Raw genomic sequence first — 7,246 nt, forward strand, 5'->3', positions numbered from 1 at the left:
CCTATCTGCTCGTCATGCATGGGTGGAGCAGTTACTCTGTAAATTAGTAAATGCGCAAGTCTCATGTCCATCCTGTTTTGCCCATGGTGAGCTGAAACGTGATTGCCGTGGCCGCCAATAACACAACAACAGCATGAGAGGGAGTTTTTATTTACCCGTTTCCACGTGCTTGCTCTTGCAGCTTTCAGTTGGCGTGCATGAGGACTGTGATTCTTGACCTACTCAATGTGTAAAGTGCCCTGAGGTAACTTCTGTTGTAAATTGGCGCTACAGAATACACAGTAAGTAAAATTGACTTGACATTGCATCTTTTCACATCCTGTTTCAAAGCTGATTCCACAATTTAAAAACAACTACTTTCTTCTGGTTTCACCATATTTCTCCTTCCCAAGTGTGAATGACCTTATGCTCTCCCTCAGTGACTTCACACAAGGAGGAAGTGAGATTAGACAAACACGTGGGCCTTGTCAGCGTGCTCCCATGAGATCATCCACTAACCTCAGCACTACCGCATGATACAACAACAACACCCTGCTCTTAAATCACTGCTATTTTAGCACAAACTGTCTCACTGAAAATGTTGTTGTGATGTGATGGCCACCCAAAAAAGAGCAAGGTATGTGCATCACACATCTTGATGGGAAACCGACACGCGGGCACACACACTGTAGCTGTCTACCTTCCTACTGAATAATTAATCTAAATCTAACAATTTGTAAACTCTACCCTAGCCCCTCCCTCCCTGTCTACCGACCAACAATCCACTCATATCTACCTTCTTCCCTCTGTCGCTTTGAGTCAATTTGTATCTCCTTACCATCGATTTGCTAATCTATCCAAATCTACCAACCCCAATTCCAATGAAGTTGGGACGTTTTGTTAAACATAAATAAAAACAGAATACAATGATTTGCAAATCATATTCGACCTATATTTAATTGAATACACTACAGAGACAAGATATTTAATGTTCAAACTGATAGCAAATAATTAACTGGGACAGGGTCATGTTTACCACTTTGTTACATAACCTTTTCAATAAACGTTTGGTAACTGAGGACACGAATTGTTGAAGCTTTGTAGGTGGAATTCGTTCCCATTCTTGCTTGATGTACAGCTTCAACTGTTCATCAGTCCGGGGTCTCCGTTGTCGTATTTTACGCTTCATAATGCGCCACACATTTTCAATGGGAGACAGTTCTGGACTGCAGGCAGGCCAGTCTAGTACCCGTACTCTTTTACTACAAAGCCACCCTGTTGCAAGACGTACAGAATGTGGTTTGTCATTGTCTTGCTGAAATAAACAGGGGCGTCCTTGAAAAAGACGTTGCTTGGATGGCAGCATATGTTTCTCCAAAACCTGTATGTACCTTTCAGCATTAATGGTGCCTTCACAGATGTGTAAGTTCCCCATGCCATTGGCACTAACACAACCCCATACCATCACAGATGTTGGCTTTTGAACTTTGCGTCCATAACAGTCCGGATGGTTCTTTTCCTCTTTGGCCCGGAGAACATGACGTCAACAATTTGAAATGTGGACCCGTCGGACCACAGGACACCTTTCCACTTTGCATCAGTCCATTTTAGATGAGCTCGGGCCCAGAGAAGCCGGCACCGTTTCTGGGTGTTGTTGATAAATGGCTTTTGCTTTGCATAGTAGAGTTTCAAGTTCCACTTACGGATGTAGCGCCAAACTGTATTTACTGACATTGGTTTTCTGAAGTGTTCCTGAGCCCATGTGGTCATATCCTTTACACATTGATGTCGGTTTTTGATGCAGTGCCGCCTGAGGGATTGAAGGTCACTGGTATTCAATGTTGGTTTTCAGCCTTGCCGCTTACATGCAGTGATTTCTCCAGATTCTCTTAACCTTTTGATGATATTATGGACCGGAGATGATAAAATCTCTAAATTCCTTGCAATTGTACATTGAGGAACATTGTCCTTAAACTGTTCGACAATTTTCTCACGCACTTGTTCACAAAGAGGTGAACCTCGCCCCATCTTTGCTTGTGAATGACTGAGCAATTTAGGGAAGCTCCTTTTATACCCAATCATGGCACCCACCTGTTGCCAATGAGCCTGTTCACCTGTGGGATATTCCAAACAGGTGTTTGATGAGCATTCCTCAACTTTCTCAGTCTTTTTTGCCACCTGTCCCAGTTTTTTTGGAACGTGTTGGAGCCATAAAATTCTAAGTTAATGAGTATTTGCGAAAAACAATAAAGTTGATCAGTTTGAACATTAAATATCTTGTCTTTGTATTCAATTAAATATAGGTTGAACATGATTTGGAAATCATTGTATTCTGTTTTTATTTATGCTTAACACAACATTCCAACTTCATTGGAATTGGGGTTGTACATCAATCTACCAAAATCTACATTCTCCTCCTTCCCTCCGTATTTACAGACTATCAATCTACCAAATCTTCCTTCCATTAATCTACCTACAGTATATATTGTCAATGTACCTACAAATGTATCTACATTTTAAAATCGACATTTACCAGACTATAAATCAATCAAAATCTACCTACCTACCTTATTCTAAAAACTTACTTATCTAAATTTTCCCATTTATCAGTATCTACCTATATTCCTACTTACAAATAACATAAATAGGCAGGCAGCTATCCATCCATCTACCACCCTACCACTCTCTCAGATCTACCTACCAATCTACTTCTACTGAAATAACATCTAATCTACCTCACTATAGAGCCAAAGCTCTGCCAGTAGCTTTTGGCTTTAGAATAAAATGTAGACATTGTAGAAAATATTAAATTGAAAAATTACATTTTCAACTTTCAAACCAAAGTCAGTTGGGATCGGCTCCATCGTACATGTAATATATATATATATGTTTAAATTTTGTCTTTTGTGTTCATGACAATAAAAGATGAGTCTTCTATATACTAATCTACCTATAATCTACCTACAGTACATAACGGAATCTCTATGGCTCTATGGCCAGGGGTCTTCATTAGATTGCTCAGCGCTACCTAATGTTGTAGCCAGAGACTGCACATTATTATGTAATTAACATAAATAGAAATTATAAATAATATCCTTGTCAAAACCTATTGTTTAGGAAAATAATTTCCGTCTTTGTGCAGCATTTCATGTTTGGATTCCTGCGTGTTGTTTTTTTGTTTTGGATCACAGGCCAAACACCATTGGAAGGTTGTCCTGCCCTGTACCTGGCAGAAGCTTCTGGAATGTGGGAGCACTGTGTGCTCTAAAGTCCTGCTTTTGTTTTTACAGCCCTCACACAGGAAGCTCTCTCTCTCTCTCTCTCTCTCTCTCTGGTGGGGGCCTCATTCATGTCTGACAAAACGCTGACTGAACCCTCCACCCACCCAAATAAACCTCCACCTCTCTGGCTATTCTCCAAAATACACACAACACACAACATGTTTGCTTTCTTTTATTTTTAGTCTTTGTGTGCCACTGTAAATTCTCCCAGCCTCCATAAAGGAGCTTCATTTAACACACTAATTAAAATAAATGTCCAAGAACCTCAGGGGAAAAGGCCTTGAGTCTCGCTTGGAATTATTTTATGTCTTACATAATTGTGTGCTGGAATCCTAAGGAGAACCAAACATTCATACATTGGAGTCTCGTTCTACTTTAAACAAAACACTGTTTCCAATAGAAAATAATGGAACATGACTTTCACCATGGTAAAACATGTATTACAGTAACTTCAATGTCACACGAGTATAAAGACATGATCAGCATAATAAAACGAAAATAAAGTAAAACTACTCACGCTTTGAAGGCACGTGACGACAGGGGGATCGCATCTGCGGGGGATGGTAAAGATTGAGGTGGCAACCCCTCCTCGCCACTTTTCCTGATGAAATGTTTCATCACCCCATCTTTTCCCCCAATCAAAGCTATTTATGTTACCAGGCTGTTGGCAAAATCAATTATCACATTTCTGTCATTGGTAAATTATAAAACACATAGGTAAAACTAGATAATTGTACATTAAACAGTTTTACAAATGTTATTAAATAATTCACTTAATCATAAATTACAAAAAAAGACCCGAAAAGATTACTATTTTATGATTTAAAAAAAACACCAATGTTGTGCCTTGAGATGAGAGTTTAATCCAGCAAAACAACATCCATCCATCTTCTCTACCGCATATCCTCACTAGGGTCGAGGGCGTGCTGGAGCCTATCCCAGCTATCTTCAGGTGAGAGGCGGGGTACACCCTGAACTGGTAGCCAGCCAATCGCAGGGCACGTAGAAACAAACAACCATTCGCACTCACATTCACACCAACAGGCAATTTTAGAGTTTTCAATTAACCTACCATGCATGTTTTTGAGATGTGGGAGGAAACCGGAGTGCCCGGAGAAAACCCACGCAGGCACGGGGAGAACATGCAAACTCCACACAGGCAGGGCCGGGATTTGAACCCCGGTCCCTCAGGACTGTGAGGCAGTTGTGATAACCAGTTGCCCAACGTTCCACCCAACGAAACAACAAACATTTGTATTTCTTAATTTAAAAAGTAATATTGTACTTTATAAAAAAAAATACAGTCATGACGTAATTCAACAGAGTGTAAAGAAATTAAACAGTTTTTTCTATGTTACATTTTGCTACATTTTTTTGCTTCAATTCAATGGCCTTTGTGCTGCTCATTCTGGTATGCACGCCTTGGCCAACGGGAGGCAGTATAATACAATAATAAACTCTAGTCTTGTTCTTCACAGAGGATAAAGAATATATCCATGTGAATATTGTTTTATCTATCAACGTGTTGCTCCACCAGTTGTGTTCATATAGCCATTGCTTAAAGGGTTATAACACTGATGTTATCCCTTCCATGGCATTTCCAATTACGCGTTAGCATTAAGCGAGAGGACTTGTGGCTGTTTTAAATACACAAAGTGTGATTCTCTTTAGTTTGACAGTAAACTTCAACTGGGAGTGGCAATAAACTGCTTGAATCTTCTGAACTGCTGCTTTGAGTGAGTTGAGTTCACTGCCACCATACAGTGCTTGCGTTTCAAATTTTCGACCACAAAAAAAAAAAATCATCCAAATGACAGCTCATGTCCCGAATAACTTTCCGTTGGGTCACTCATATAACGGGGCACCACTGTATTTTATATACACTGTATATTGTAATTTCTTAAACATTTGCTGGACTTTGGTGGTTCCAATGACAAATGTGGAGCAGAGCTGATGCCAATTGGCAGACACAGGGCATCTATTTTTAATGGTTGAACATTACAACATGGTGAGTTGTAGCATTAGTGAACTATATAGTAAAGCTAATCTGAATGAAGCCACTTAACACTAATGCAGTGTCTGCAGTGTTTTTGTTCTACATTTACAGTGCTCCAGGCGCGCGCTGCCCTTGGCACTGACATGTTACATTCTGTACACCTCTGCAGTATTTTACATGCCTTGATTGGCTCTTAGGAACAAACTAAATGGCTTCTAATGGTGTATTTAAGAGGGCGGTGAGAGAGAGGGGCCCTCTTAAGAAGTGAAACAGAGCTAGCGTGGAAGGTTGGAGAGGTTCAAAAGCATCGGTGGGAAACCTCATTAAAGTGAGTAAGCCAAAAGCACTTCGTCTCGTCTTGGAGCGCGCCCGCAATTAACAGCTCTTAAATTACAGTGATCACTTTAAAGACGTCTTGTACAAAAAGTCTTCCACGCTAACAACTGCACTGATCCACACAGAGCTGTTTCGAATAATGGATTGTGGCTCTCTCGTATAGGTGAAAAAGCAAACAATGGGTGTTCTTGAAAGTTTACGGCTCGCATTGTCATGTAAGCGAAAGGCCAAAGCTAGGTAGTTTTAAAATCTGTGACACGTAGCTGGTCCGTTTTTCACCTCTACTCGCCTAAATTTGGGGCATTTCCACGTCAAACTAGTACAGCAGGAAATAGGCAAATGATTAAAAATACAACTCACCATTACACTGGATGTAGTAGTTATAATTAGTTCGCATTTCTGTTGCTATTTCACTTTTGCTTTCATAGTATGGGAGTGTGTGTGTGGGGGGGGGGGCTTTTTTTTTGGACTTTTATGAGACCTGCTTCAAGAGTAAAGCGCCCTGAGACAACTTCTGTTCTTTTGTGATATAAATAGAATTGAATTGTGCTAGCAATTTCATTTTTAGTAAAATATTTCCACACGCTTGTAGCATAGTATATAGCCGTGTGCCGTACTGCGACACGTCTCAGATACAAAACTGGGTCAAACAGAAGTAGATGTCACAGCGGCCTTTTCTGGACACACGTGTGACAAAACCAAGGTGTTTTTTGAAATGAAATTGACACTTTGATGCTAAATCCATGTTAAAGTCACTGTATAAGGTCTAAATAGCCAAGATATGGGAATATATTGGAATAGCCGGAGCGAGCAAGGCTAACTGCTGTTCCCATCTGCAACCATTTTATTTTCGTGCTCTCTAAACCACGCAGACTTGTTAGTCGAACATTTCGCTGCTCCACAGTGTTCTAGGCCAGCAGCAGCAAAGGCAATTCGAATTTCCTCTGTAAATTAACTGAAGAGGAGATGCCAAGAACATGTGATTAGCTCGGCTAGTCAACTTCAAGCTTTAAACGTCAATGCAGAGTATTAAAGTCGGCTCATCTCCTAGTCTGTTCAATCCCGAGCAGGAAACTGCAAAAACCACCTTGAATGAGAACAAAAATGGAGAATGAGGGTCTCCTGTATTGTAGTCTCCAAAAAGTTTTGAGGAGTAACTAACTACAGGAGATCCTCTAAAAAAGGATACGTTATTCCAGAAACTGTGGGCAGCAGAAAAACAGACCGCTGGAGTGAAGACTGTGGCATCCAGCACTAAAACATAGCAGGCTAGGCTTATATTAGCGTTAGCGAGTAGAACCGGTGTGCCGGTTTTAATAAAAAGAGTAGACACCCACTGTCATGTAACAAGTGCTCCTTGTAAAAAGAAGAATTAATGGAGACAAATTAAAGCGTGTGCAGGGGAGACTCAAATGAATGTACAATACAATTGAAAGTGATTTAATAAAAATATGGTATAAATAAAGTATGGCATTGCACATCATGTAGGTGATGTCAGAATACACCGGGTAAATTATTTTAATCAGTCCAGTATAAAATAAAAAACTTTTCCAGTGGTTTTTCAGTACCTTCTGTTAACAGCAGCTTTTCTTTCCAACATCCAAAATCATAAAATACTAAAATACATTTCATTCCAGCATCATTTTCTTTGCTT

Source organism: Phycodurus eques, chromosome 3 (assembly GCF_024500275.1).
Source record: "Phycodurus eques isolate BA_2022a chromosome 3, UOR_Pequ_1.1, whole genome shotgun sequence".
NCBI classification, from domain to species: domain Eukaryota; kingdom Metazoa; phylum Chordata; class Actinopteri; order Syngnathiformes; family Syngnathidae; genus Phycodurus; species Phycodurus eques.